Here is a 24,040-nt window from a genome sequence, read left to right on the forward strand (position 1 = left end):
CTAAGGGTATCACGGCATCGACGCCATAGGTCATAGAAAACGGTGTTTCTCCAGTGGACCTGCGTGGCGTAGTTCGATACGTCCATAAAACATGTGGTAGCTCCTCTACCCATCTGCCCTTCGCGTCGTCCAGCCTCTTCTTAAGTCCACTGACTATGACCTTGTTAACGGCCTCGGCCTGCCCATTTCCCTGAGGATAGGCTGGAGTGGAGTATATGTTTGTGATGCCCATGTCACTGCAATACTTCCTGAAAGCTCTACTATCAAATTGAACACCATTGTCCGAAATGATTGTATGTGGTACCCCAAATTTAGTGATGATATTCTTCCAAATAAACTTCTTGGAATCGACGTCCCTGATATTTGCTAAGGGTTCAGCCTCAACCCATTTGGTGAAATAGTCAGTTCCCACAAGTAGCCACCTTTTGTTTCCTACAGCCCTTGGAAAAGGACCTACTATGTCCAATCCCCATTGAGCGAAAGGCCAAGGACTGGACAGAGAATTAAGGGTTTCCCCAGGCTGATGAATGTTGGGAGCGAACCTTTGGCACTAGTCACATTTTCTTGCATAATCCTGAGCTTCCCTCTGCATATTGGGCCACCAATATCCCTGAGTCAGAGCCCTATAAGCTAAGGACCTTCCCCCGGTATGGCTTCCACAAATTCCCTCATGCAATTCTTCCAAAAACGCCTCCGTTTGCTCAGGGTGCACGCATAACAAGTATGGTCCAGAGAAGGAACGTTTATACAGTTTCTGATCCTCAGATAGCCAGAAACGAGGGGCCTTTCGACGGATCTTATCTGCTTCAGACTTGTCCTCGGGAAGAATATCGTTTTTCAAAAAACATACTACAAGGTCAATCGAGCTAGGTCCAGGCCTTATCAGATGGATATAGACGGCCCTGACAGTGGTTAGAGTGGGTTCCAGCAGGTCTTTAACGAAGATAATCCTAGGCAGACATTGAGCCGAGGAAGTTGCCAAGGTGGCCAATGAGTTTGCATGTGTGTTTCCACTTCTGGAAACGTGAGAAAGGATAAAAGAATCAAATTCTAATTGTAAACATTTGACCTGGGTCAAATATTCTTGCATTCTTGGATCCCTAGCCTCCATGGTCCCTATCACTTGGCCGACCACTAACTGAGAATTTGAGAACATATGAACATCCTTTCCGCCATCCTATGCACCATATTCATGCCGACCAAGACTGCTTCGTACTCGGCCTTATTATTAGTCGCCGAGAACGCTAACCTCAAAGATTTTTTAAAGACGATTCCCTCGGGGGATATCAAAATAAGTCTGATACCAAACCCTCTCTGGTTAGCTGCGCCATCAACGGACACTTTCCAAATTGGAGGTCCTTTGTTCGTAATCATGCCAACTGATTTCTCATCCATGTGTGATTCCTTCACAGTTTCTTCCAACATTGGTTCAGCAAACTCTGCTACCAAATCTGCGAGAACCTAGCCCTTCACCGAGGTGCATGGCATGTATTTGATATCAAAGGCTCCCAAAATAGTTCCTCATTTAGCCACCCTTCCAGAGTAGTCAGCACTACGTAACACTAACTTGAGAGGTAGTTAGGTCAAAACTACAACGGTGTGGGATTGAAAATAGTGAGGAAGCTTCTGCATGGCATGAACTACGGCTAGAAGTGCCTTCTCCAAAAGTAGGTAACGCACCTCGGCTTCATTCAAGGATTTACTGACGTAGTAGACTGGTCTTTGCACCCTACCATCGTCCCTTATGAGGATCAGGCTGATCGCATGGACGGCCACTGCTAGATATGCAAACAGGACTTCATCAACCTCTGGCCGAGACATAATGGGTGGCCGGGAAAGATATTCCTTAAGTTGTTGGAAGGCTACAACGCAGTCCTCAGACCATTGGAACCCTTTCCATTTATTTAATAGTTGGAAAAAAGGTCTGCACCGGTTGGCTGACTGAGAGATAAATCTGCTGAGAGCAGCGATCATTTCGGTCAACTTCTGAACTTCTTTTGGATTTTGAGGTGGCTGTAAGCCTTGAATGGCTCTGACTTATGCCGGGTTCACTTCTATCCCTCTATGAGTAACAATATAACCTAGGAACTTTCCGGAAGCCTCACCAAAAGAACACTTTGAGGTGTTGAGGCGCAGCTGGTACTTTCTAAGTATTTGAAAGGTGTCGTCCAGATCTTTCACATGCAAATGTATTGTCTTACTCTTCACTACCATGTCGTCCACGTATATCTCAATGGTCTTTCCAAGTTGCGAATCAAATATTCTGGTCATCATCCTTTGGTAAGTAGCCCTTGCATTTTTCAATCCGAATGGCATAACCTTGTAGTGATAGTTCCCTGTTGGAGTAATAAAAGAAGTCTTCTCCTGATCCTCCGCCGCCAATGGAATTTGATGATAACCCTAGAAGGCATCCAAAAAGCTCATCCGAGGATGGCCGACCGTGGCATCCACAAGCTGATCGATGCGTGGCATAGGGAACGAGTCTTTTAGGCAGACTTTGTTTAAATTTGTAAAGTCCACACATACTCTTCACCTTCCGTTCTTCTTTTTCACCATGACCGTATGCGCCAACCACTCTAGGTAGAATACTTCCTTTATAGCTCCGACCCTCTTGAGCTTGAGCACCTCCTCTTTAACATCCTCGAAGTGCTCTTTAAAGGAACGCCAATGTGGCTGCCTTCTAGGAATAATAGCAGGGTTGACGTTCAAATGGTGACAAATGAAGCTTGGGTCTACCCCCGGAGCCTCATAGGGATCCTAGGCAAAGACATCGATGTTGTTTTTCAGAAACTCCAACAACTCCATCTTCTCTTGGTATGGTAGGCATACACCAACTTGAAAGAACCTTTCAGGATCATCGGCTATCAGAAATTTCTCCAAGTCTTCGCATGTGACTTCCTCTGCTGTCACCGCGTCGGGCGCATCTAGAGTCGTTAATTGCTATAAGTCCTTAACAACTGAGGCTGAGGACTCTGTTCCTGCCTGACATAGTACTGCAGCCGATATGCATTGCCTGGCCACTGATTGGCTGCCCAAAATTTCTTCAATGTATTCCCCTGAAAGGAACTTTACCTTAACATGCAAGGTGGAGGAGACAGCGCCTAAAGCGTGCAGCCAGGGCCTGGCAAGGATGGCTGTGTATGGGGAATATGCGTCGACCATAATAAAATCCACCTCAACCGTTTCTGAGCCAGATTGTACGGGCAACCGAATTTGTCCCTTTGGTATAACGGCCTTCCCTTCAAAACTTATTAACGGCGAGTCGTAAGGGGTAAGATCCTCTAATTTCAACTTCAGCCTTTTAAATAAGTCAGGGTACATAATATCTGCCCCGCTGCCCTAGTCAATCATCACCCTTCTGACGTCGTAATTCCCTATCCTCAAAGTGACTACCAAGGCGTCATCATGGGGTTGGATGGTCCCAGCCTTGTCCTCCTCTGAAAATCCCAAAACGGGTAGATTCACTCTCAACCTCTTCGGTTTCGCGCCTGATTCCTCGGCCTAGGAGTGTGAAACTGCCATCATTTTGGTGGGACATGAACCGGTCCTGCCAGGTGCAGCGAAGATAGCATTTCTCGTTCTCAAGGATGGCCGAGATGAATTATTCTTCTGATTATTCAAGCCAGACTGACTGCCTTGCCCGTTAGGTTGGTATAGGTGCTGCTTCAATTTTCCCTCGCTAACAAGCTGCTCCAAGTGGTTCCAGAAGGTTCGGCAACTCTCAGTAGTATGACCCACATCCTGATGATATTGGCAAAAAAGCTTCTGATTCCGTTTCGCAAGGTCCCCCGCCATCTTACTAGGCCATCTGAAGTAGGGTTCCTTACGGACTTTCTCCAGCAGTTGGTGCACTGATTCTCGGAATACAGTATTAACTGCTTGAGGAGTGGCTGAACCAGACTGCCCAGATTAATCTCTCCTCGGCTTATTGTTGTGATACCTGTCCGACCTGAAATCTCTTCTCTCTTGCGGGATAACCTTCGCCTTACCCTTTCCCTGCTGTTGATCTTCCTCAACCCTTTTGTACTTGTCAATACGGTCCATGAGGCGACGTACACTCTGTACGGGTTTTTTAGTCAAGGATTTCCTTAAATCATGATCAGTGGGAAGGCCCACTTTAAAAGTATTAATCGCCACCTCGTCAAAATCTCCATCTATCTCATTGAACATTTCCCAATATCTGTCGGAGTATGCTTTCAACGTCTCACCCTCCCTCATGGCCATATATAAAAGGGAATCCAACGGTCGAGGAACTCTGCTGCATGTAATAAACCGTGACGCGAATGCTCTAGTAAGTTCCCCAAACGAACCGACAGACCCCGATTTTAGGCCATTGAACCACCTCATAGCAACAGGTCCCAAACTAGAAGGGAAGACTTTGCACATCAAGGTCTCATTGTGAGAATGCACCGCCATTCTCTGATTAAAATGGCTCACATGTTCCACCGGGTCTGTCCGGCCGTTATAAATGGTAAAGGTGGGCTGAGTGAACCGTCTGGGGAGCCTCTTATTCTCAATCCTACGCGAGAATGGCGATTTGGAGAGTTGGTGTAGCGCCCGGCTCATAGCGTCGTTCCCCAAGCCCCTGGAGGGGAGCTTCATATGCCTGCGACCTAATAGGTCACCCTCTTAGCAAGAGGAAATTTTGCTGGGGGCGACCACGACCTTGAACTGTAACTACTTCCCCGGGATTTCCCAAAAGAAGAATTAGATGGGGGTGAAGCACGCCTTCGTCTGACGCGGCGCAGCTTCTTCTTGAGGTGGTCTATCTCCCTCTGCATGGCCTTAGCCTCATCTTCATGGGTGGCGTTGCCTCCACCATGGGTGTGACTCGCGCTAGGATATACAGTGTGAACGCTTCCCTCTTGATCCCTCCGGCGCTCAAGACGTTCGAAAAGATCTTCAGGTTGCGATCCCTGAGATTCTGCATGGTGTGAGTCTAAGCTTGCCATGGTGTTCCAGTTCCTTCAACACTAGATTCCCCACAGACGGTGCCAATTGTAAGTACACAATTGCACTTGGACCCAAAGATAGACGTGGGCTCAAGCCCAATGAGCCTTAAACAATAAGATTCGTAGAGTGTGGATTTGAAATCTAGTTTAGGGGTATTGGAAACTTGACAAACAGGCTAGAATGCCTCAATCATTGCAAATGATAAACAAATATGACAAGCGAACCTCCTCGGACGTAAGCCGAGGACGATTTATGTATTGTTTCTCTTTTATGCCAAAATTACAGTTCTTAGTTCTTTTTTTGCTAACTGACCGATCTCCTCTTCCACCACCTTCTTGAAGTCCTTATATAATAGCTAGAAAATTTTATTCTACTGTTCAAGAGTCATTTCCCCATTAATGCGGCCAGAGAGGTAGGTGCAGGGTCTTTAATGTGGAGGTAGCAGCCTTTTTCTCAGATATTTTTATCACGCCGTTGCCTCTAGAGGGTACTTGGATCCCCCTCTTATCCAATAGTTTTTCCAGGACTCTGCCTTTAATCTTCTTGGCAAAGCCCAGGGTGCGTGCCGGGCCCATCTGAGGAGACATTCATCCTCGGACGGTTCCTCGGATGTTTGTAGTATAGGCTGACTCGTGGGCTTAGGGGCCCAATGGCAAAAACAAACTGGTACCAATTGATCAAGCCCACGACCCATTTGTTTATTTTATAAATCTTGCCCCCCACACCATCCATCTTGAAATGACTTGATTAAATTTTACCAATTTATCAACATTTAAATAAATGCTAAAATTTACTATTTTGGTATTTATTTAAACTAAGATAATATAGGAAAATTTAATTTACTTGCTTAAAAATGAATTATAAGATTTTCTAAATCCCACAGTAAAGCTACCCTAAATCTTAATCCCTTATTGATGATTCACAATTGGGCATGCTCTATGGCAAATATAAACAAGTGAAGGGGTTTTTTTTTTCCCTTAAAATAAAGGGAGAAATTAACTTTAACTCTATACTTTAAAAAGTAACAAATTCATTTCAATTCATTTAAGTAGAATGACATTGTCTTGGAGTTTAATATAGATTGAGGGATTAATTTATTACTTTTTTGAAATTTCGAAATTTAAATGTGTTAACAAATTAAATCATGTAGTTTTTAAACTAGCGTTAGTTTAAAAACTACAAGATTTAATTTGTTAGGTCACTAAATTTGTTACGAACATTAGGATATTCTTTTGAGTCATCACATGGTGGGTTGGAAGGGAAACTCTATCCTTTTTTCTTTTTCTTTTTTTATGAGAATATTGCAACTTTATTGAAACAAAGATAAAACTAATACATTATCAGCTAAAGCAGACTCAACCATACTTGAATTTTCCTCTATCCAAGTTACATATGAAACAATATCTTTGGCATACTGATATTTTTGGAAACTCTATCCTTTAATAGTAGTGATAACTTTTTTTTTTTTTTTTTGGTTGAGAATCTTAATAGGAGTGATAACTGATAATAAAGAATGAGTCAAATTTTGGCGTCACGTGAGACATGTGAGGCTTATATATGTCAATGCGGTCTTATTTTACTACTCACTCTTCTAAATAAATGAAAGTAAGTCATTTGCTAGTGTGTATATATATATATATATATATATATATATATAGCACTCGCAGCCTTAATGGATCACTCATTCTCGTCTATATAACACACTAGCATGAACAAAAATTTGCTGCGAAAGACCAAAATGAATGGTGCATGAAATCTAAAAGCACGGCTCCTCTTTGTTTTAGCCATAACTTTTCTTGGCAACTCAAACCTAGCTGCAGGAAATAATCAGAACGCTGGAAGAAAACTTGATGAAATCCCCGGTAAGTACTTCTTCATCCCAATCTTTCTTTCGTGTGCTTGCCAAGTTGTTGTGCATATATGCATGCTCTCTTGGACTTTTATTCTCTTAAAAGTTAAAATGGAACGAGTAATTCATGGGGACTATTTGTTATAGAGAAGTTTGCAGTGCTTTTATAGTGAATACAGCCTTCCTTTTCCTCGAGCTTTGTTCTTCTTAGAAGTTGTATCCCTAATCATACGATCAAAATTACTCCACTTCTTAGACAAGCTTATAAACTTACCATTTCCTGTATAATATATATTTTTCCGGGAGGGGGGGTTTGTTATTCATCTTATCTCATAAAATATAAAAATAAACAATCTAAATGAAGTGTTCTATACTATTTTCCCCTATGATGAAATAAAAAGGAATTTTTTTCTCCTAGATTTTGTCATCAAAACATGCACGCTATATATGTATTGAGTGTCCGTTTGGGAACCGCTTATTTTGCTGAAATTGATTTTTTTTTTTGCTGAAAGTATTATATATAAAGGTAAAAGTTAGTTGAAATAATAAAGTAGGACCTATGGATAATACCAAAAAGTGCAGTAAGACCCATAAATAGTAGCAGAAATAAGCTGAATAGTAAAATAAGTTGGCAAAAATAATTCATGCCAAACAGACAATAAATGTGGCCTTAGTAAATGAGTTTTGATTTTTTTTTTTTTTTTTTTTATGAATAAGAAATTCGTTATTAGACATAGAAAGAAACAAGGTCTCACACGTCAATTAATAGACAAAGGCTACTTGCTAAAATGATTTTTTATATAAAGTTCTTCTGGAGAGCGTCTCTCTCTTTCTGTTGCGGTGGACTCCTTATTGGCTTTCATCTAGGTCCACCATTAATATCAATTTTTCATTTATCAATAATCACTCACCACATTAGCCGTTTGTAAAAAAAATTGTAAAATAGTTTGTATTTCTAGTATTACTCTCATATTTTTACTTACTGATAATTATTTAAAAAATACTAAAATTATATCAATAATTTGTAAAAATATTGTAAAATAATTTGTATATGTATTATGTAGCATTACTCAGTTCAAGTTAAGCTAAATTGGTGCCTTGTCATTCTTTTTAAAGAAATCTAAAAACACACACACTCCCAAATCAAAATATTTTTTTATAAGGAAAAAAAAAGACAAAGAATTTCCGCCATGACCCCATCCAAAACCTTCCCGACCAGAGCGAAGAAGTTGCACATTCGAGTCTGGGATACAATACAAAGTCCGAGACCATGTTTTTAGTTCTCACCTAAACTCTCACCACCTCTTTCTCTTTTTCTTTCTTCTAAGGCTCACGATTCTTCCAATCTCTCTCCATTTCTTTGACTGGAATTTGAGATTGTTTCTTATTTTTCGGTCAAAGTTTTTGTATAGGTATATGTGTACAAAATTTTCTGGCATCTTCAAGTTTAGTTTTGGTGAGGATTTATTTTGAATACAGGATTTTCTTTTAGTTCTTTTGGAGAAGCGTTGCAGTGGGTTAAGATTTCCTGATATTGGGCTGTTAACGTTGGTACCAATCCGGCCCAAACATATGGCCCAATTCCAAGAATGACTTGTTACTAAATTTTTATTTCAATTTCTTGAATTCATTGTGAAAATTGGGAGAACAGGATTTTATCCATTTCAGTTAAAATAGAGAATTTATTTTATGGTTAAGATTTTATTTCAGTTAGATTTTATTTAAAATTCATCTAGCTGGGGACCAAGCCCATTGCCCATTGGTCAACACACTCTCGATGCCACCAATCCAGCCGAAGGAAGATGTTTTTAGTACCATCTCCTACTTCAAACTTAAAGAATTGCCTATCCTCATTCCTTAATTTGAGAAAAGTTCTCCAACTCCAAGTGTTTTGTTGTGGAATTTTAACATTCCAAAAGCACTTTACCCTTCAAAAGAACCACATGGACCAATGCAACCCAAAGAGAACCAACTTTAGCCAAAAGGTTCCAAATGTGTTTCATAACAGCAACCCTGTTTGCAAGAGACTTTTTAAAGTTGGCACACACATGCTCTTTTTAAAGTTTTTATTTTTATTTTTTGAGAAGTTAATGGATGCCCAAGTATTGGTTTATGAAGTATTTTTAGAAATTTTTTATAGGAAAAGAAAAATATAATTGATTTTTTAATAGTTTTTTAGATTTTCCATAAAAGTGATATTATTATTATTATTATTATTATTATTTGTTCAATTAACAAATGCCATAAAGGTATTCATTAACTGGACTTAAAAAAAAAAAAGGATAAAACTTTTCTTTTTTACCCTAGGAAGATGCATACTTATTATTGTACCTGACTATCAAAGTTAATGTTTCTAACATTTGTAAGAAACCTTGTCAAGACAAACGTTTCTGTTCAAGATATTGCACAATCGATATTGTAATGTTTTTTGTCTAATGGAAAATCATTGCAATTTCCAAAATGTTCTGAATAGCAAAAATTTTCAAACATGTTTCCATGTTCAGAACTGTTTTTAAAGTCATCTAGGATATTTTAATGTTATCATTTGTTAATTTGTTAGCATGCATACAACGACCCCTATGCACAGCACAGCATTGTGCAGTTAAGGTTTATTTCACAGGTTCATTCACTTATCTTTTGATTCCTTTCATTAGTATAGCTGGCCATGTGCATGTTCAATTCATCATTTTTTTTTTCTTGGTCCCTATTGCCTCAACATTTTAATATTTCTCAAGCGTTAATACAACTTGTCTGTTCAATTTTATGTCTCTTTGACTAGAGAGTCACTGTGTTCCTCAATCCGTGTAAATTTGTTAAACACAACTAGGCGGTTTAGGAAGTTGTTCTATCAAATGAATAATTAATTCCTATTCACTTGTGTAATAGGCTGGTAGCTTTTAATTAGTAAACACTAAACACTACAATTTTGGTATTAAAAAAAAGGTTAACATCTGAATAATATGAAACTTTAAACAAACCAAAACCACCGTTTTGGCTTTCACATACATATAAAGTTTTGTCTTAGCATGGGGGTTCACAAGGCCACAAAAAGGTAGGTGTTGCAACTTGCAACATTGACTCACCCAAGCTTGGAGCTTAAGCTATTTGAAAATTTGTGTCTTAGGAATTTTGGTTTTTTTATCACTGAAAAACATAGGGTGTTCTGAAACTCATTGGTACCTTATTTGAGGAGACCATATAGATTGCTTATGTCTAATTAACTCCGTTTTCTTTTTTCAAAATTTCAAGGTTTCATTACCATTGATTGTGGCAGCAATGAAGATTACATTGATGAGGAAACTAAAATCCCTTACATATCAGATGAAGGATTGATAAACACTGGAATAGTTAAGTCGGTATCCCCTGATTCACTTGGAAATCTTCCACAGTATGCCAAGAACTTGAGAAGTTTTCCCAATGGCACAAGGAATTGTTACACCCTGAGATCCGAGCAAGGCAAAAATAATAATTATTTGATCAGGGCAAGATTCGTATATGGGAATTACGATGGTGAAAACCAGGAACCAATATTCGACCTACATCTTGGGGTTAATGAATGGACAACAGTGAATTTAACAGAAATTAGGCCATTTGGTGATTATTATGACATCATTCATGTTCCCTTGACGGATTACATAGATGTGTGTCTAGTAAATACTGGCCATGGGGTGCCCTTTATTTCAGCATTGGAATTGCGGCATTTGGAAAATTCCATTTATCAAACTCAGGGCATGGCACTAGCAAAAATAATGGGATATGATGTTGGAAGGAACAGTTCTGACTTTAGCATCAGGTGAATCTTGTTTACCTTCTCGAGCTAAAAAAAAATTAGTTCAACAATTTCCTGGATCTCATATTTGATTTCATGTTCATTTGTCTTTTATTTTTACAACCGAACTTTTCTCTATCACTGAATATTCATCTTCAATGGCATGGCTAGAACTTAATCCATTGCATATGAAGAAAATTATTGAACTTATTCCATTGCATATGAAAAAAAATTATTGCATGTCTTTCATTTTATGATAACTTTTACATCACTCAGGATTATCACATTTCTGTTATATGTTCTCAAACTTATATGTCAAGAAAAGTGAGCTCCCCCCTGATACATTTCGTAAATTTTCCATGGTGACAGTATTTTAAGTTTCTAGTTATTTTGTTCATGTTCGTAAACTACAAAAGCACTTGAATGCCTACTTACATAAATAATATATGAAGTTGTTCTAGTAGCATCCAACAAAAATATGATCTCTCTTTTTCTCTTTCTTTTTAGGTATCCAAATGATACCTATGATCGCAGTTGGAAACCTGTACTATTTGATTGGATCCCAATTACAACAGGCTCAACCATTTACAGTGAGAGCAGTGAGAATCCTTATAATTTACCTGAAGTTGTATTCAGGACTGCTGCCAAAACACAGAACTCAAGCTTGCCCTTGAGCTTATACTGGAGTCCTCCAGATTCTCTTTCAAAATGCTATGTTTACTTTCACTTTGTTGAGATTGAGAAGCATGAAGCTGGCCAGCAGAGGGACTTGAAAATTGATTTGAACGGTGAGCGCTACCTGACAGAATCTGTTAAACTGGATTACCTAAAACCACAAACCATAGCCCAAAACGATCCGCCAATTAGTGGAGAGCGGATTCACTTTTCAATATCTGCAGCTAAGGGAACTAAGCTTCCTCCAATCCTCAATGCTGTTGAGATTTTTGTGTTGAAAGATCTCCCAAAGAAACCAACTGCCATAGATGATGGTATGTCTTCTTCTGTTTTCTATCTTCCTCGCAAGGATTATTCTCAGTTTGCTGCTAACTTATATGAATAAGAGATACTTTAACTGCTGATACAATACCGCTTTAAAATATCGGTGATGGTCCTTTCAATAACTAGGAAGACGGAGCCATCATGAAGAAGAGTTTTCCATATGAGCCTTTGTTCATTGCCAAAATAGAAAATGAAATTTTTTTGTCTAGCAGTTAGTCGAGAAATCCTTGTTGTTATACAACTTTTATCCGAGCCACAACACTTTTTGGCCATGTCAATATTTGTGTCATCTATCAATGAAATCTGTGTTCTTTTTTTTCCAAAAAAATAAAAATAAATAAACAAATCTCTCCATGCCACATAGAATAGGGTCATACAAGTTCGTTAATTTATTGTGAAAGAAACCTTCAAATTATTTCACAGATTTGATGAAATGGCATGGTATCATGACTTGCATTGTTGCTGGCCACCATAGAATTTTCTGTTGGAAGTTCACTTTGAACATCATATATGCTACAAACTGGCAATTCATCATCATAGCAAAGGCATATATGTTCAATTTTCTGCAAATGTTGGATCTACCTGTCACTTTTCATCTTTCTATATGATTTTGTATTATGAATTCACCCAACTTTCATTCCCACGTTCTTTTTGAATAAAAAAATTATAGTTGAAGCTATCACAGACATCAAAAAACTTTACAATGTGACTAGAAACTGGCAAGGTGATCCATGTGTCCCAAGTGAATACTCTTGGGATGGATTGAACTGCAGTGGTGACAATCATCCAAGGATCATCTCACTGTAAGTGCACTTCCAAAACATCAAAACTTTTGTTGACTCATGCTGTGATATTTCAATCAATATATCATCTTATAAGAAAAAATCCACTTTAACTAGGAGGATAACACAAAATGGACCCTGATATTAACTGATATGAAAATATGATGCATCATTTTAGAACATTTGGCAGTGGAACAAACTCCTTTCATATGCAATAAAAAATAAAAAATAATAATAAAAAAGTTCTGTCACGCCTTCTGATATTTGATTGAATTTATTTAATTTTTATGGAATGTTCAAACTCAGCACCTCTCCAAAAATGAGAATTTTTTTTGAAATGTAAATTATCTTTCAAACAACGGCAACAATTCTTCCTTCTTTCTTAATGACAAGCAGGAACTTGAGCTCAAGCAATTTGACAGGGGAGATTGCAACTTCATTCTCCAATCTCAAGGCAATGCAGTCCTTGTGAGTCTTAATTTGAATTGTGATTGATGTTTAACATTCAGTTACTATAAAATAGTACCAGCTAGACACCAGCAGGTCAAGCAACTCTATCTGCTATGTTGAGATTACCAATTGGCAGATGGATGATGGATCCCTTAATTACCAAAGGCATCAATGCTTGGAGAGTGTACTTGTGGGATTTAATGCCAGGAATTTTTAATTGAAAAATGCTATCTGCAAGTCCTGCAATTTCATATCAATTTTTGAAAAAAATAACAGTTTTTTTAGCTTAACATGTGTGGATATGTTATTCTCAAAATCTTGATAACTTCGGTTTCAGGGATTTATCATACAATGACTTAACCGGGTCACTACCAGAATTTTTGTCAGAACTGCCAAATTTGAATACCCTGTAAGTTGTTGAGCTTTGATCTTGGTATTGCAAACATAACTTTTTGGGGAAGGAAATTGAGGTGATCTGCATAACAATATCTTTGCAGTAATGTAAGTGGGAACAACCTCACAGGTTCAGTTCCTGAGGCTCTTCTGCAGAAGTTTAGGGATGGGAAATTGGCCTTGAGGTTAGCTTATCTTCCTTTCTCCAATATTTTAATGTAATTAAAAATTCTAATTTCATTTTGTCACTTTCCTGTGTTTTATATCTTTTCCCTCTATAACTGCTTTTTATACAGCCAAAACTGGAAAAAAAAAAATACAAAAAAACAAAATACAAAAAAACAAAATACAAAAAAAAAAAAACAAAACAAAACAAAAAAAAAAAAAAACAAAACAAAACAACAAAAAAACAAAAAACAAAAAAAAAAAGTAGTAAATGTTGTTCACTGATATGTAAATAGATGTCATTTATATTTCAAACATCAATTTGTATAGCATGATGACTGCACCATCTATCCATGTAGATTATGTTTAAGGATTTACTTACCATGGCTTATTACTTTGATTCATTTTATGCAAGTGTTGGCGAAAATCCAGATCTTTGTCTGTCAGTTCCATGCAAGAGAAAGAAGAAAAAGGAGTTTGTTGTTCCAATGGTTGCATCATCTATGGCAGCAGTCCAGGTCCTTCTGCTCATCTTTAGTGCTTTGATTATCTATAGAAGGAAAAGAAAAGGAGGTACTTCTTTCTTTATTTTCTTCTTATGTAATCGTTATCACTTTTCACTGAAGTGAGGTCATTTACAAGAGACTTATCACCCAATCCTGGCTAGTCCTATTTTTCCTGTGATACACCAAAGCCTTTAAGAAAATTATGAAAGATAATTATAGAAATTGAAGAAAATAAAGTGACTGCCTAATTAGATTTCACTCATGGCCTTTGTGGCCAACCACATAACCAAAAGTCTAAGACAGCAAAATATGCAATTGATCAACAATTTTGAAGACATCCATGGACCATTCAACATGTGAGCAAGTGGTAAGTGCACTCATTCTCTTCATGAAATTCTTGAGTACAAACCCCGCTTGAGTAATGTTTCAGTTGTCCTGTACCTTTATGGTTTAAGTGGGATGTATTTTTCTCAGTATTGGCATCCTGGGACTGTAGTGGTATCCTTTTTACTCGACAAAAGACAATATTAATAACAGTAATAATTACATCCATGGGAAAGTTGGCAAGCTTTCAGTACTCATGTAAGATCTCCAGGTACACAAAAATGCAGCCACAAGCCCACCAAATTCCTATATATGCTTTGACACACCAGGTCCATTCCTATAGTCACCTAGCATTGCAAAAAATTAAATAGGTAAATAACAATCCAACTACTGTGCCACAGAGTCAGAGATTATCAACCGTAGTCTCCATGGAGTTCACTGTTCTATAGAATTGAAAATATTATTAGCCTCTGTACACCAAAACCATGTCATCCCAATCCCTTGCTGTTTTGTAAAAGAACCTGTTCCAGTCATCTTCAATTCATGATATTCAGAATGATAAAGCCAGCAAACTTAGGGAGATCACTTCATACAATCTTGAGCCCATGCTGACCTTATAAAATTGAACAACTCATGCAGTCCAGACTTCCTTCAGCTTTATCCGGAGAAGGCTAAAATGTCACTACAGATGGATTCGGTGGCCCAAGCCCATGAGTTTATTTGCATTCACTGTCTGGCATAGTAGACTCTGGATTTAACCTTCAAAATACTGTGTGAGATGAAATCCATTTGAGGACACAAACATGAGGGATTTAGAACATAAACTATACATATTCCTCCACATCCCTCAAAACATTTTTTAAAAGATTGTGCATGTTACAATTGTGAAAATCTTCCTTGTAGATATGCTTACCAAATCCAACATCAAATCAAAGAATCAACAGTATAGCTACACAGAAGTTGTGAGCATAACTAATAACTTTAGAACCATCATTGGAGGAGGAGGATTTGGAAAAGTGTACCTTGGCAAACTGAAAGATGAAACTCAAGTTGCTGTTAAGTTGCTCTCTGCTTCTTCAAACCAAGGCTATAAGGAATTTCGAGCAGAGGTTATATTGGACATTACAGCCAATCTTTTCAACTACTTGAGTACTTAATTTTAAATAGAAACTGTGATTATATCATGCAGCTAAAAGTTTTTCATCCAAGTAAATTGTTGAATTGGTTTGAAATACAGGCACAACTTTTAATGGTAGTTCATCATAAAAACTTGGTTTCTCTTGTTGGATATTGTGATGAGGGTGCAAAAAAGGCACTCATATATGAGTACATGGCTAATGGCAATCTGCTCCAGCATTTATCAGGTATTTAGTTATTTACTGGTTACCATTTGTGTCCAAAGGGTCTTCACCATATGACCTTTATAAGTTATTTCTGTCAAATCAGAGCTAATTTTTATAACAGCCCAGCTAAAATATCAATTGATATGTTTTGGCTGCAGTGACGAACACAAATGTATTAACTTGGAACGAGAGAATTCATATTGCTGTGGATGCAGCACATGGTTTGCAAACAAATCGATTGCATGATTATTCATCTACTATATATATATATATATATATATAATTTTTTTTAAAATTTTTTGAAATGGTTTGCAATGGTTTTCTGATGGAGTTGCAGGGTTGGAGTATCTACATAATGGTTGCAAGCCACCTATAATCCATAGAGATTTGAAACCTTCCCAACATTTTATTAAATGAACACATGCAAGCCAAGATAGCTGATTTTGGGCTGTCTAGAGCCTTTGCAACTGAAAATGACTCTCATGTGTCAACTCGCCCAGCTGGTACATTAGGATACGTTGATCCTGAGTAAGTGTTTGCTGATTTGATATGCATGTTTTTAAAAAAAATAAAAAATTGAAGCAACAGTGTATTTAAGTTCCCAATGCATTTAAAACCTATCAAATTTATGAATTTCTTTTATTAGCACAAAATTTGTGAAATTTGCGATTTTTAACTATATACTATAATAATTTTGATGCTCGGCTCACAGTCTACACCAGTGGAAGTTGTCAAAAGCATAAGAGTGCCGACAACTATTATTTAAGGTTCAAGCAATTAACTATTTAATCACCAAGTACAACTAGGATATAATGGAAGTAATTACTAGAAAAATTACACCAACTTATGAGTTTCTAGCATTGATCTATCCACTTGTGTTTTACGTGCAGATTTCAATCATCTGGAAATTTTAATAAGAAAAGCGACGTCTATAGCTTTGGGATTATTTTGTTTGAGCTAATCACTGGCCGCACTGCAATAGTACGAGGCCCTGTGAGAAACAATCACATACTTGACTGGGTTAATCCTTTGATTGAAAGGGGTGATGTTCAAAACATTATTGATCCAAGATTAGAAGGAGAATTCAATAGTACTTCTGCCTGGAAAGCTATAGAGATAGCCATGTCATGCATACCATCATACGCTATCCAAAGGCCAGACATGAGTTACGTGTTGGCAGAACTTAAAGAATGTTTAGCTCTGGAGATGGCTCATGAAAGAACTCAAAGGATGGCAATTGAGGGAAATTTAGCAACTTCAAACACTCCATTCAAAAAGACCCGTTTGGAGCATGAATCAGATATTGTGCCCCATAGTAGGTAGAATATTTATTTTTGGATATTTGATAGTTGGGAAAGGGAGCATTAGAACTTGGACATCTTCGTTGAAAATACTAGAAAGTGTCAATTGAGCTATAAAGCTCAATTGACGCATATTAGTCATCAAATAAAAGATTAGTCATCAATTGAGCTATATGACAAGTTGGCATTACGTTAGTATTTGACGAACTTTCTTATATCTTGGTTTTGTCTTTTGTTCAATGATAGTATGAGTGTGTATTATAACTTGTTTCTATATTTTCCAATGGACAAGTAAATTATAATTATGCATAATTTATATTCTGCATGTGCTTAAGGGTTTAGTTTTTTTAAGAAACATGTTATGTAATAACAAGAACATTATAATGGTCTAGAATGTCAACTACAGTGGCTCGGTATTTTGAACAGATCAAGTCCCTATTAAAGCCAATTTTAGACTTGTAAATTCTCTTGTTTTATATTTTATAATCACCACTCATTAAGCTCTCTTTATTTTATTTAAATATATCTTAAGTAGGGGAGGGGTTCGAACCTTGAACCCATTAAAAACATAGAAGAAGCATCAATTGAACTACAAATTATTGGCCACTACTCATTAAACTTTTTGAGTAAAAAGAAGAGCACTTACAACAATAAATTCAGGCTGTAACCTAGCAATAAATTTCGGCCTATAAATTGTTATCCTAGCCCAAAGTTTTTCGTTTTTGCTTTTGCTTTTGCTTTTTATTTATTTATTTTGTTTTATGTGAGGCCTGGGCCTGGACCATGCCCAGAGAACTTGATTACACTAAAGGTGCACCGATTGCAATAAAGGGGTCTTTGTCCCAAAGGTTACAGATGGATACAGCCCTCCTATTCCTCCGTCTTCCTTTTTTTTTTTTTTTTTTTTTTTTTTTTAATTCATATATATATATATATATATATATATATATATATATATTTTAAGTACAACATAGTCCCTAATGGTTCTAAGACTAGTACACAACTTGAATACAATTTTTTTTATTAAAATATAAATATGATATAATTTCAACCTAATGTTCATTACATGATATTTTTTCTTTATCATGAAGCCCAAGACACTAATTAGTTTTTGGAATAAGTAGGGCTCAAATCCTAAATTTCTTATTTAAAATTTTATCAATTGAGTTAACTTGAATAATAATGCTATGGACAGTCTTTTTTCATAATAAAATTTCACATCTGCTAAGATAATCAACGGTGAGAAGTGGAGAAAGTGTAATGAGTTCATGAGTGTAGGTTGAATCCGCATCAATCACTTAAAAAATGGTGGAACTCATTGTAAAAAAATGTCATGCCCGCAACATTATTGTAACTTGAATGGATTCAACTCGAGGTAGAGCCCTATTAGGCTGGTGAACCTATGAGCTGCCCATTTTATATTTGCCACTGTCACACAATTACTAAATCACGATCTCATTAATAAGGAAACTTGTGGGCTGAAGTAAAGACTTGATTTCAAAAGTGGCAATGAAGGACCTCAAAAGTGGAAAAGTGAAATAGATTGTTGATAACTGTGGGGTACCAGAATTCCGAGTGAGGCAATTATGTCACGTGTTATAGCATGGCCGAGAATGGCAGTTACTATGCCAAGGAGTCCACGTCATCAGATGATCACGTCATCAATACGTCATCAAAGAAGGCCTTACTGTTCAGAAAGAGCTTTGAGAAGGGGACTGGCATTGATGTGATTGAAGAGCTGGTGGCTGCCACCACATTTAATGCATCCCACCAAACCTCCTGGCTGCATTTATGTGGAGAAGACCCTTGAACAGTGCTGCCTTGGTTGCCGCATCTCATAAGGGTTCAGGGAAGCTGCCTGATGGGACTAGCACTTGAGTGGTGGCCTGCGTGTTCAACAAATGGAAGACCAAGATCATCTAAAAGGGACTATATAAGATAGAAGGTCCCCCGGAAAGAGGGGGAAAGTAGCGAAGAAAAACACTGTAGCACAAAGAACTGGAACTAGAACTGTGAACAAATCTAATAGTGATATATCCAAGAACAAATCTCCTCGGACTTGGCCGATGAGAATTACCCTTCTCCATACCGTGGTTACCAACTGTTTTACCTTGTTTTCTTGTTATTTATGGCCCATAAGTGAATGTTATCTAACCCATAAAAACCTATCCTTTGAGCCCACTCTTTAACAAATTTATTGTGTTTGGCTATTTGGGCCTGGGTGCCCCAATCGTTTGGGCTCTGGAGGCAAATCTAGTCCTTACAATTGGATGCCAAGTGGGTTGAAGCCGAGCCCTTGTCAAACATCAGGGATGTGGACGCCAAGAGATTTGTGTGGAAAAACATTGTTACTTGGTTTAGGATCCCCCATACCCTTATCTCGAACAACGGCCTGCAATTTGATAGCAAGGCATTCAGGAAGTATTGTTGTGACATAGGCATCACAAATAGATATTCCACCCCTGCTTATCCACATGGAATGGACAGGCTAAGGCTGTTAATAAGGTCATAGTGAATGGACTCAAAAAGAGGTTGGATGATGCAAAGGGAAAGTGGGTGGAAGAGTTGCCACATGTCCTTTAGACATATTAGACTAAGCCCCGCAGATCTATAGGGGAAACACCATTTTCAATGACTTATGGGGCCGATGCCGTAATTTCTCTCGAGACAAAGTTCCCAACACTAAGGACAAGCTCTTTCACTCAGGGCAACAATGATGGACTATTAGAGAAGACCTTAGATTTGATCGAAGGACGAAGAGAAAATGCCATGGTCCAATTAACCTACTATCAACACAAGCTCAAGTAGGGGTACAACTTAAATGTTAAGTTAATGCCACTAGCGCCTGGGGATTTGGTACTAAGAAAGGTTCTGGGTACTGCAAAGAACCCAGCATGGGGAAAGTTAGGGCCCAACTAGGAAGGTTCATATTGCATCACCTCGGTAGCTGTAATAGGGGATTATTATCTTGAAGATCTAGATAAAAATGTTATATCCCGCCCCTAGAATGTAAATAACCTGCGAATGAATTATTATTAATGAAAGTCTTTGCTGTCGTATATCGTTCATTACATTATGCATTAAATATTCTAAGTGTTAAATAGAACCTCGGCCGTGCCTTGGGTAAATTAACACCTTGATCAAATATTCTAAATGTTAAACAGAACCTCGGCCATGCTTTGGGTAAATTAACACCTTAACTACATCCTCTGAGTATTAAACAGAACTTTAGTTATGTCTAGGTCATCGAACCTTCGCTGTGGTAATTTGAACAAGAGGACATTCATGACCATCGGTTGAAACATTTGTAAGTATACCAAATATATCTGTTATCTGTTTGAGATTTTATTGTCCCCTAAGTCCTTTAGACTTATTGGCAAGTGGGGGGTTAAGTGAAGTCTGATGAGGATGAATGCCCTGCTATTGTGTATATTTTTTAGAAGTTAAGTAAAAAGTGTACTTTGATGAGGCGGTGGACTTGGTAGGTTCAACTTGCTATCTTGCTAATTAGGGAGTAGTGATAACTGTGCTACCACTTGTGCATATAACTAAACAAAACCATTTCTCAATGTCATATTAGTTAAGTGTTAAATAAAGCAGAGACTATGTGAGGATCAACATAAATACCACAATTACGAAAGAAAAACCTGTAATTATTATTGATCTGAGCCTTGGAAAAAGGTAAGTTGCTTACAAAAACTCAAACTAAATTAAAAGTCCCAGGAACAAAAAAAAAAAAAAAAAAAAAAACAGATAAAAAGAAAAACAGGGAAAAGAGGGGGAGGGGAAGAATCCTAGGCTAGGCCTTGGGAGGAGGGGGGACATCCTTACTGCTTGGCTTGGGGGGGGGGGGGAGGAGGGTCGGTGGCCTTCGAATTAGCTCTTTTGGACTTGGGATCTACCTCCTTCGCTTTGGGTGTAGCATCTTTGGCCTTAGGAACAGCATCCTTGGGCTCAAGGAAAACCTTTGGCTCATTGGCCTCTGGCAAAGGCTTGACCCCCTTTCCCTTCTCCTTATCTTATGACGCCTTAGCCTCCGGGACCAGCTCGTCAACGTTGTTGGGCTCCTTAGGGATCTCAGGAAGGGGAGGAGGGACTTGAGTGACGGGGGGATGCTCGAGCACGGTGGACGGCGGGGCAACGAGGGGGGAAGTGCTGAAAGGGCTACCCGAATGTCTTGAGGGTAGAAGATATTCCCCTCCTTCCTCCACTCCGATGTAGTAGGGATCCCCGCAAGGTTGAGGGCCTCTATCCACACCTCCTTGCAATAATCCCTACAAACCTCTGCCAACTCATCCACCAAGTGCACCTCTGTCTCGTCCACCCTGCGGTCGTATGATGCCAACGCCGAGACCTCTGCTGCTTCCTTGGTGCCTGGGTTGCCTTTTTGGCCTTCTTCAGCTTCTCTCTTAGGTCCACAGCCTCCTTCTTGGCCGTTTCATGTTGGATTTTAGTATAGTGCAGTTTTTTCCATTACTCTTAGGTTTACGCCTCGGTAGTCTATAGACTAGCCTTGACGCTTCTCCTGCCCTTCTACTCAACAGTTAGTTTCAAGGAGAGCTCCTGGATCTTCTGCTCAGAGGCACCCAAAGCTTTGTTAGCCTCAGCGCGAAGGGTGGCCCCGATCCTAGCCTTATTTTTGGCTTTGTTCACCCATTCCTCAGTTGTGAAGACCTCTTGGATGCACTACACAAAAACGACAAAAGAACACATTGTCAAATGAAGGAAGTGACTTGATATGGTGAAAGAAAGGTCTGCCAAGAGACTTACCAAAGCCAGATCCCTTTTTAGGGATAGGAAGAGGTCTGGCTGTCTCATCTTCTTCAGCGCGGCCATATCCTTCGATAGCAAAAGAAGCTGCTCTAAGGCTTCGGAGAGGTGGAAGGCATGCCCTTTCTAGACTTGGGGAGGCACGAGACCAGCCTAACAATGGGAGACCTAGATTTAAGGTCGTAGCCCGAATCCGCAAGTGAATGGCACTCGTACATCCAGACAACATCGTGCCAAGTGAGGTTTAAACCCATCTTCTCGTTGAGGCGTCTACACTACCCAGTACTCTAAATTGGTTAGGCGCACACTAGTGAGGGCAAAGCCTATGGGCTATCAAGTAGTCCCTCGTCACCCTTCCCATAGGAATCCTCATCCTGCCTTCTATAAAGGCTATCATAGGGATAACTACTTCTCCTTCCCTCTTAAGGTCAGCCCATCCATCCAGGGGGCAATACCATAAGAAGACGCTCCGGGGGATCTAATATAAGGCCCTAAACCCCTCTATACCCACGGCAGAGTCAACTAAATGATCGAACCTACCCATTGTGACAGACTAAAGAAAAATGTGGGAGATACTTGCTAGAAAGAAGTAAAGAAAAGAAGGCCGAGGAGAAAATAGCCTAAAAAGTAAAGAACTTACGAAGAATAAGGACAGGGGACGCCTCAGGAACTTCGCGAGAATCGAAAGGTTTGGAAAATGGGAGCTTAAGAATATGGGAAGCCTTGGAAGTTCGAAAATTTGCAAAGTGGGAAAAATAACTCTCCAGTTGCCTTATATAGGAGGCAAAATTGGGTGGGAGTCATCCCGCCCCAAATTTCGAGGAAAAATATCAGCCATTGGATCTCCATCTCACCATAGGACATAGGAACAAGGCGCCACCTGGAGCATTTAATGAAGTGTTACGGACTCCAAAGCGTCAGGAGCGGTTACAAGACAGGCAAAATGACATTCTCATGTGGGAAAGCTGGGAAACGTGTGGGGTCAATCACTTCAATTCAAAACCCCATTCTTTCTCCTCAGACAAGAGGGAAACGCTGGAGTTTTAAGGGGCTATTGTGGGGTACCAGAATTCCGAGTGAGGCAATTACGCTACATGTTATAGCATGACCGAGAAGGGCAGTTACTGTGCCGAGGAGTCCACGCCCTCAGATTCTATGATTACTTCATCAATACGTCATCAAGGAAGGCCTTACTATGCTAAAAAAGTTTTGGGAAGGGGACTAGCACTGATGTGATTGAAGAACTAGTGGCTGCCATCACATTTAATGCATCCCATCAAACCTCCTAGTCACATTTATGTAGAGAAGACCCCTGAACAATGATGTTTTGGTTGCCGCATCTCACAAGGGTTCAGGGAAGGTGTCTGATGGAACTAGCACTTGAGTGGTGGCCTACGTGTTCAACACATGGAAGGTCAGAATCATCTAAAAAATGTCTATATAAGATAGAAGGTCCCCTGGAGAGAAGGGGGAAAAGTAACAGACAAAAATACTATAGCACAAAAAACTGGAACTGTGAACAAATCTCATAGCGATATATCCAAGAACAAACCTCCTCGAACTTGGCCGAGGAGAATTATCCTTCTCCATACTGTGGTTGCCTTTTGTTTTACCTTGTTTCCTTGCTATTTATGACCCATAAGTGAATGTTAGCTGACCCATAAAAACCTAGCATTCGAGCTCACTCTCTAACAAATTTATTGTGTTGGGCTATTTGAGCCTGGGTCCCCCAATCGTTAGGGCTCTGGAGGCAAATCTAGTCCTTACAATAACCATAAAATTAAAATGTAAAATGTTTATAGTATATTTTCAAACTAAATTTTTTGGCAAATTAAATAAAAAAAAATTTATCAGTAGCTTTAGAAATGTTGTGGTGCACCAGACTTTTTTCTAGGGTGAAAGCCTAGCCTGCCCATAACATAATAGATTCAACTGAAATAGTATGAGAAAGAATATTTTTCAATTTTCTTATAGTAATTGATTTTTCAAATTAATCATCCATAGTTAGAAGCAGAACTATAAAAAGATTATATATATTAGTAGAAAAAATTTGAAATTGTTGGGTTCAAAATTTTTATTTTTGATCCTCAAATTTGAAAGTTGACTCAAAAAAATTCAAAATTTTAGAGTGACCACCTAACCCATATCTAGGGTTGGTACTTGTAGCCGCCTTCCCAGAAAAAAAAAAAAATCATTTGTACTAGAAAAAATTTCTGGAAAAAAAAAAAAAAAAAAAAACTCTTTTGAAAGAGAATGCAAATGAATTGTGAGTCACTGAGTTATGATATGTTGGTTGTTTGCTTTCTCAAAACCCAAAGTTAAAAGCTTGGGACTTTCATGATTGAGGTCAGGTTATGCTGTCTAAACCACCTAAAGAATTGTGTTTTTTTTTTTCATCAACGAAATGATTTTAGAATTGAACATCATTATTGCTTT

At 38.6% G+C, this 24,040-nt stretch overlaps 1 pseudogene; it reads left to right on the forward strand.

The window, feature by feature from the left end:
* Window positions 1–9,828: 9,828 nt before the first annotated feature.
* LOC142634802 (putative leucine-rich repeat receptor-like serine/threonine-protein kinase At2g19230) lies at window positions 9,829–17,011 on the forward strand (annotated as a pseudogene).
* The last annotated feature ends 7,029 nt before the right edge of the window (window positions 17,012–24,040 follow it).

Source organism: Castanea sativa, chromosome 5, assembly GCF_040712315.1.
Source record: "Castanea sativa cultivar Marrone di Chiusa Pesio chromosome 5, ASM4071231v1".
NCBI classification, from domain to species: Eukaryota; Viridiplantae; Streptophyta; class Magnoliopsida; order Fagales; family Fagaceae; genus Castanea; species Castanea sativa.